This window comes from Anoplophora glabripennis, unplaced genomic scaffold, assembly GCF_000390285.2.
Source record: "Anoplophora glabripennis isolate ALB-LARVAE unplaced genomic scaffold, Agla_2.0 scaffold940, whole genome shotgun sequence".
Lineage (NCBI taxonomy): Eukaryota > Metazoa > Arthropoda > Insecta > Coleoptera > Cerambycidae > Anoplophora > Anoplophora glabripennis.
In genome coordinates, this window is record NW_019417066.1 from 5,224 (window position 1) to 12,825 (window position 7,602).

The following is a 7,602-nucleotide window of genomic DNA, read 5'->3' on the forward strand; positions in this document are numbered from 1 at the left end:
CATTTTGTTGTCAAATAATTTGTAACTTTTTATAAAGACCCTGTAGCTATTGTTTTTGCTCAACTGTTAAAATATCACCCTGTATAATACTGGTTTTAAATAAAAAAAATTTAATCTGATTTTGGTTTTGATTTTGTATGATTCTAGTAAATTGCTTTATCTTTTTTCAATAAAGATTCGTCTAATTACCTATTGTTTAATTGTTTTTGGTTAATTTTTTCAGTTATTATAATAAAGCCCTGTATTTAATTTTCGGTTAGTTAACGTTTATTACGATTAAGTGATTTTTTTTTGTATTAAATAAGCTGTTTTACCAGCTAAATTATAGTTTTTAGAATGTTAATATGTTTTGAGGATTTTTTTAGCTTGTTTTCCTGTTGAAATAAGCCAATATTTTTAATTATAGAAGTTTTCTTTACTATGAAAAATAATTATAGTTTAATATTAATGCTTTAAATATGATTGTATTATAAATAAGCTATTTTAACAGCTAATTATAGTTTTTAGAATACGTGGGCTGTGTATTAAAACTGAAAAGTAATCTGAAATGATAAAATTTAAAGCAACTTACCCTTCGTATGCCTTGTTTTTGGTTTCCATGTCTCTGTCATTCTGTAGCCAAAACGCATGCCCTTGCAACGCTGCTCTCTCTCTGTCTTTCCGCTGTCTATAAAAATAATAATATAAAAATTAATTCTTTAGATTTTTAGCCACCATCTTGTTAACTAATTTGTAACTTTTATAAAGGCTCTGTAGCTATTGTTTTTTCTCAACTGCTAAAATAACACCCTGTATAATGGTGGTTTTAAATAGAATTTTTCTTCGTTAGATAATAAACGTGTAACTGAATTTGTTTAATATACTACTAATTTTGGTAGCTGGTTTGACTGTTTTAGAATTTAATGCTAATATTTTTAGTTATAGAATTTTTTACTATGAAAAATAATTGTAGTTTAATATTAATGCTTTAAATATGATTTTATTATAAATAAGCTATTTTAAGAGCTAATTATAGTTTTAGAATACATGGACTGTGTATTAAAAACTGAAAAGCAATCTGAAATGTAGAAATTGAAAGCAACTTACCCTTCGTATGCCTTGTTTTTGGTTTCCATGTCTCTGACGTCCTATGGTTGACATTCATGCCTTTCCAGTGCTGCTCTCTCTCTCTCTCTCTGTCTTTCCGCTGTCTATAAAAATAATAATATAAAAAATAATTCTTTAGATTTTAGCCACCATCTTGTTGTTAACTAATTTGTATCTTTTATAAAGGCCCAGTAGCTATTGTTTTTTCTCAACTGCTAAAATAACGCCTTGTATAATGGTAGTTTTAAATAGAATTTTTCTTCAATAGATAATAAACGTGTAAGTGAATTTGTTTAATATACCACTAATTTTGGTAGCTGGTTTGACTGTTTTAGAATTTAATGCTAATATTTTTAGTTATAGAATTTTTTACTATGAGAAGTAATTGCCGTTTAAGATTATAACTGCTATACAAAGCTACGTTTTTAATTGAAAATGTGTATATAGACTTACCTTTCTTTATCCAAAAGGATACACACAAAAAGCACCACTCACTATAATAATCCGAGAAACTTTTAACAAAAAACAAGCAGAGCAAACTCATTGATTTTATGACTAATTATAAAATTGTATATTAACAGTCTTAGCAAAGAAATACCGCATAGTGCAGTGACTGCAATTGATATCGCCAGAACAGGCCACTGGCTGTTTTGCTCAGACAGCAAAGGCAGCTGTGCTAGCGTTTGTTAACTTGGTTTTCTTATCACACACCTAAGCAGAATAATTTCTATTTCAATACAATTTAAAAAATAAAAGAATTTGCCATTCGAACTTAAGAAATATATATGAATATTTAAGACGAAGAAGGATTGTCCCTTTCTGTTCTATTTTAACAAACATTCCTAAAGTAAATTCCAGTAAATATTTTTAGCCGTAGTCCGTATAATTAAATATGTCCCCATTTATGATTACATTACCGCGCTCCACTTATACCACCATCTACGGACACCCGCTAGGCCGTGTTTTGACCTACTATTGCGAAATGAAAATCGCGGCTACTGTCTATGTCACCGCTCGATCACGTTAGGGCCCGCGGTGGCGGGCGAAGCCTTATACAATTTAGGTATACCTACGCGGGGTACACGCGGAGGCCTACGCACAATACTCTTGTCTACGTGGGGAATCCTACATACCTACATGAAGATACCTGCGTGGGAGCCCTGGAGCAAAGCCCTAGATGGGGCAAAGCCCTAGGTGGGGCAAAGACCTAGGTTACTACATTTTGAATTTCTCGCAAAAAAATGCTGTACTCTGATTGGCTGGCGGGGAAGGGGAGGGGGAAGGGAAAAGGTGGAGGAGTGGGGGTAAAATTCGTCAAAAATGACCAGGATGAACCTCCATAAGAAAACACATGGGATTTTGGCTCCGTATGAAGGTAGCCTATCTACTTCTGTTCAATGAATCCTTTAATATATCTTTCACGGTTTGACTGAAAAAACCCTGTCATCAAACTCGAGACCTTTTGGAGCTCAAGCTCACAGGCTCGCTTAACGAGGCTCCCGTCAAGGCTGCCATTCCTTGACGCGGACATTTATAGTGCCTAGCGACCACTACTCGCTTCACGAAACATACCACCTGAGGTAGCCTAACCTGAGGCGAAGACCCTGTTCGATAGCCCCCTGCATCGAAACACCGGTAAATTCTCCAGGCTCCTTTTAGAGACCTGCGATACCGTCCGAGACTGACCACCTTCAACGAAGATCCTGTCCGATAGTCTCCTGCATCGCACAGAGATACACCAGACTCCTCCAGAGACCTGAAAACCGCCCGAGGTAGCCCAACCTGAGGCGAAGATCCTGTTCGATAGCCCCCTGCATCGAAACAGCGATACATTCCAGGCTTCTTCTGAGACATGCGTACCGTCCGAGGCTGAGAACCTCCGACGAAGACCCTGATTCCGATTGTGCCGGCTCCATCGAGAGACCCGCACCTCGGTAAAGCGGTACACACATAGGCTCCTACGAGTCCTATCATTCAGACTCTATTAAGATCTGCAAATCCGAGGCAACTTTCCTCGTCAAACCTCTAGGCGGTCACTCGTCGAGGCAACTTTCCTCGTCAAACCCCTACGAGACATTTTCTTTGCAATCTACGGGTTCAAAGCAATAGTACGCACGACATTGCGGCGGCGTACTCTAAATTTAGCAAAAGTTGTCCTTGCTTCTCAGGACTCCCTCGAGAGACCCACATTTAAAAGTAGAGTCAGTGTTTCTACAAGACTTTCGGAGCAAAAGAGCTTGCTCCGACATTATCGTACGGAGTAAGATGTATCCCTGCGACGCGACATCCAGTGCTACGAGGATTGGTGCCCTCTAAGGTACAACAAATAAATCAGATCGTGATTCTTTGATCAAGACTGAGCTGGACGAAACCTCGTTCCAACCAAACGCTATCTCGGTGCTTCGTGGAGAGTCTGAGGAGCCGAAGGTGCCGTACAGGCTGAGGTCCGCGACTACACGAGTTACCGATACCACCTCGAGTATCCCTCAAGACGTGCCCATGGAGACGAGTAGTCGTTCTCAAGAGTTGCCACGAAGTGAGTTACCCACAGATACTCGGGACGAGGTTATACCTACGTACCAACTGGTAGGGTTCGGGGAATCCCATAAGCCCGACCACGGTTCGCGGTCCGGCCCCGGTATCGGCCTACTTCCGATATCGGGTGTCCCGGAACGTGGAACCGTTGGCATCGGCGATCCAGTACATACAGCATTTTTACGAAATGGTAACCAGCGGGAGCAATGCGCATCACGTTCGGGTGCCATAGCATGCGAAAACCCCTTAGCCGACCACGTTGTAAGTGACGTAGCCGGCTATTTTCATCTAAGCAATTCTGATACATCGCCCGTCCACTCTCATGATTTCCCCCGAACATTTGATCACCGCCTAAGTGGTCCCTATTTAGAAAGTCTAACCCGACACGGCGCTCGACGTGGGGCTCGACCTTCGTCGTCGAGAACTCCCCCACGAGCTCGTGTCCTAGACACCACGTCTGTAGGCCATATCCACAACAGACCACAGTCGTTTGAGAACCTAATGCGACCTGGCGTCCAAAGTGACGATCCATTTGAACTCCTGGCGTCTCCACCGCGGACCCGGGTCGAGGAAACCAATAATTCTAATCCAAACGATCATAGTTTACGACATGGCGCTCGACGTGGGGCTCGAAGCTCAGCATCGACGTCTTCGCGACGAGCCCAGGTTGCTGAATCGCCTCGCAATTCTCAAATATTAGGCAATTCCGATCAAAGAATACGACAAGATGGTTTTTGTGTATAATTCAGTTCATTCAAAAGACTCGACCTACAAACAAGGGAGTGTTTGATTCCTACTCCAACTCTATAATAAATAGACAGCCGCATCAAATTCAAGACATCAGAAGGGCCCTTCAAGAACCTAGTGAATTTCAACAGTGGTAAGCCATCTCCAACCATTTTATTTGCTTATCTAACCGTTCATACAGTCCACCACTTTTAATAATCGCGGCGTTATAACATACATGGTCCTTCGAGCCGGATTAAAACATTTATTTTATTGAAAACTACTTCATTATTGTTGTGACAAATTATTTAACTTATTAATTATTGAACAAAACTATTCATTTACATTTTAAGTTCATTTTTATTCCTAAGTATATCATAAAGTTTTTGCGGCCTACCACATTCCTTTGTTATCTTCTACTTCATTTATACCGGGTGGCTGGTGTACAATTTATATTACAATTTAAACTCGTTCCAACTGAAATTGTATTCAATTCATTTATAATTATTACATTTTTTCCATTTATAATAATTTGTACTTTACATTTAATATGTCTAATAAAATTAAACAAACGCGTGCTATACGTGAACTCTCTATAGATCAGTTGATCGAATTATACGATTTAGCACAGACACCTGTCGATGGCAGTAATTCGCTTCCTTCATTTAAAATTCAATATAATGATATAGAGAAGATCTATGAAGAGTTTGAACGCCATCACGCTTCTATAATTACTGCTCTGTCCGTTACTGAAAATGCTGATTTGGCTCCAGATAAAGAAGTTAGAAAAACTTTTATGAAAATGTACTATTCAATTAAGACAACTTTTCATGATTTATTTGAAAATACTCAACCAAATGCAGTATCTTTGAATAATCGTTCTTTTTCAAATATTAAATTGCCAAAAATTACGTTGCCAGCATTCGAGGGAATTACAAAGATTGGCCGAATTTCATTGATTTGTATTCTTCTCTCATTCATAATAATGAGTCTGTTTCTAATACAGAAAAGTTTCAATATCTACTTTCGGTTCTAAAACGAGAACCTCTGGGTCTGGTAAAATCCATACAGTTATCTATACTCCGCGGTCGAAATTATAGAGAGTGACTCATCGCCAGCTTTTGGACTAGTAAGGGGGATGAAGCGTGCCGGGAACGAAAATCCATTGGCGTGTCTGTGTAAAAGGCAACAAGATATAGAAAATATTGAAAAAAGATAATAAAATATCACATCTAATATTTTTTACGGTTTGCTATAACCGGCACTTTGATCCATTTTAATTATTACAGCATTTTAAAACGTCCCAGTTGTGTTTTTTTAATTTATAAATTTATTACAGCAATGGAATTAGACCCCTCGTCTACGCTTATGTTATGACGTTTCTCAGGACGGCTAAATCAAGTCCGTTTACACCCACTAAAGCATTTCCCTATTCCCTACCAAGTGCAAAAGACAGAGATAGAATATAGATCGACGTTCAGTGTAACTCAGTCTATAGACGATTATAGATTCTATCGATGTGCGTAGGGAGCGGCACAAAGATAAATAATATTGAACCGTTATAAAAATCATTTTACATTGTATGCGCATTATGGTAATAGTGTGTTTATATTATGTCTGAGTCACTCTCTATAATTTCGACCGCGGAGTATAATGATAATTATATAATTGTGTTATAAACAAAAATATTTTATGACAACAATTTTCTTTATTTTAGGTAAAATTTACATTCTCAATTGTTCGCTATTCTACTCTTTAATTCTAACTAACTAATCCTCCTTTTCTATTCGTATATCGAACTGCCATGTTTATATAAAAATGTTTATAAAATTATGAACAATCACTCTATTCAGCGTTTCGGGACACGCACACTGGCCTTGGCGTTCCAGCCACCGTCGCTCGGTCTGTCTTTCCCGCTTTTCATAACATTTCGGCCATCCTCTATATTCCCGTCCTCGGGAATTTCTTGGCCCTGACCTAGAAACGGAACTTAGCGGCAGTGTACTGTTTCGAACATATTTATTGTTGAGGATCTGATGTCAAGTTCAAGATAATCATTTAGTCAGCATGAATGTGAAAATATGTGCTGTGCTTTGCCATTCGTCATTTGATAGATCTATACTTCTGTTACAAAATCTGTATACCACGCCCGCAATACGCTTTATCACCGGTACGTCGGGGCAGACGCCTGGCCAGGGCATCCAACCGACATACAAGCAACAAAGAACGTACAGTCTATTTATTTCATTAATTTGCATTCTTATACTCTGAACACAGACACAGGCTCCCTTTAAAGTCGTCCTGCCCGACTATCACCCCCAATATATTTTATTTTCGTTAACTGTCACAGGTTACCTTTTAAGTCGTCCTGTCCGACTATTACCACTAATATATTCTATGTTTTCGTTGACTGTCACAGGTTACCTTTTAAGTCATTCTGTCCGACTATCATCACCAATATATTCTATGTTCTCGTTGACTGTCGCAGGTTACCTTTTAAGTCGTCCTGTCCGACTATCTCTATGTTTATCTTGACATCAAATCCGTTACAACAGAACAACAAAATACATCGTTATATCTTTTCTTAACTTTCCAATAAATCAATTAGGTTTTCTCTATCTCTAATATCTTTTTCAGAAGCACTGCTAGAGAGATCGCTGTCTTTTTTACAACTCGAGTATGGTCTCAATGAGTCAACTGCTACTAAAGTACTGAATTTTTTATAACCTCTCATGCCTTTCACACTTCTTATTTTATAACGATCACCTTCGAATATTTTTACTATTTTGTATGGACCATAAAACTTTTTGTTTAATTTCCTATTTACACCTTTCTCACTACATGAGATACCTCCTTTCCACAAAACCAAGTCTCTTTTTTTATATTTTCCAGGTGACTTCCTTTTGCGATCATACTGAATTTTCATTTTTCTCGCTACGTTTTTAAGATTACCACTAGCCTTATCTCTTTTATCTCTAAAGTTAACGACTCTCGGTTGTGTTTCTAAATTATTTAATAGATTGCCTCTATACCCAAATAATAGTTCAAATGGCGTAAACTTTGTACTACTGTTCACGGAATTATTTATACCCCAAATGATTTTGGGAATTTTATCATCCCAGTATCTGTCTTCGTCACTATTCATAGTTCTCATTTCATCTAGCAAGGTTCGACGGAACCTCTCTACCTGACCATCTGCTCTATGTGTCGCATTCGCAGTTCTGATATGACTGATCTGTTTATCACTTACAAATT

The 7,602-nt window shown here is 38.2% G+C and overlaps 1 long non-coding RNA gene across 1 annotated transcript; it reads right to left on the reverse strand.

Annotated features, from left to right (window-relative positions):
* Positions 1-569: 569 nt before the first annotated feature.
* On the reverse strand, positions 570-1,623 carry LOC111692131. Its single transcript, XR_002763148.1, has 3 exons — positions 1,540-1,623; positions 1,087-1,190; positions 570-667 (listed from the first exon to the last, which is right to left on the reverse strand). It is a non-coding gene; the product is annotated as an uncharacterized LOC111692131 (long non-coding RNA).
* Between the last annotated feature and the right edge of the window lie 5,979 nt (positions 1,624-7,602).